At 50.5% G+C, this 843-nt stretch overlaps 1 non-coding gene across 1 annotated transcript; it reads left to right on the top strand.

The window, feature by feature from the left end:
• Nucleotides 1-3: 3 nt before the first annotated feature.
• On the top strand, nucleotides 4-167 carry LOC112124575. Its single transcript, XR_002909651.1, has one exon. It is a non-coding gene; the product is annotated as a U1 spliceosomal RNA (small nuclear RNA).
• The last annotated feature ends 676 nt before the right edge of the window (nucleotides 168-843 follow it).

Here is an 843-nt window from a genome sequence, read left to right as displayed (position 1 = left end):
CTCATACTTACCTGGCAGGGGAGATACCATGATCACGAAGGTGGTTTTCCCAGGGTGAGGCTCATCCATTGCACTGCGGGTGTGCTGACCCCTGCGATTTCCCCAAATGCGGGAAACTCGACTGCATAATTTGTGGTAGTGGGGGACTGCGTTCGCGCTCTCCCCTGGCGATTGGTCAAAAACAGACAAATAAATCTTTTCATGGGCTGCTTGCAGTACTGTTCTTACTATGTTGTATATTAACCGCTCTTTCGTTTGTTCTTCTTTGCTTTTTTACTCTTGCTTTATTTTGGCACCTTGTTTTCCAAAGCTTCGTGTCTTTTCTTCTGTCTACAGCCCTTCTGCTCGTCTGTTCTCTTGGCCTTTTCTTACCCAAAGGTCTGTCCAAAAGTTGTATTTCATCTGGCTTTTGGGAAACACTCCCGATTTTGGTGTTACAGAGACTAGTCAGTCCTGTGGTAGAGGAGGTTTTTCCATTGCTTTAGACCCATCATCTCCCTAAATGCCCTTGGGGTGACGTGGGCAGAGCGATGGTGATTTAGGTGTCAGCATACACCAAGCTCCTGCCTTTCATGGAGGTGGGTAGCCTACACGGACAGAAGAAGCCTGACTAGCCTCTTGACTGGAGCGCCCTGGTGGTGACACAGCCACAGAGGTTACGTGAATAACGTCGCTGAAGTCGACGTACCTTAGTTCGAACTTACTGCGGTCCACACTCGGCAGGCAGGCTCCCCCGTCGACTCCGCGTACTCCTCTCGCCGAGCAGGATTACCGGAGTCGACGGCGAGCACTTCTGGGTTCGATTTATCGCGTCCAGACAAGACGCGATAAATCGATCCCAGA

Source organism: Terrapene carolina, unplaced genomic scaffold, assembly GCF_002925995.2.
Source record: "Terrapene carolina triunguis isolate 2854851 unplaced genomic scaffold, T_m_triunguis-2.0 Scaffold110, whole genome shotgun sequence".
Classification (NCBI taxonomy): Eukaryota; Metazoa; Chordata; order Testudines; family Emydidae; genus Terrapene; species Terrapene triunguis.
The sequence above is the reverse complement of the archived record's forward strand: the minus strand, read 5'-3'. Positions and strand labels throughout refer to the sequence as shown.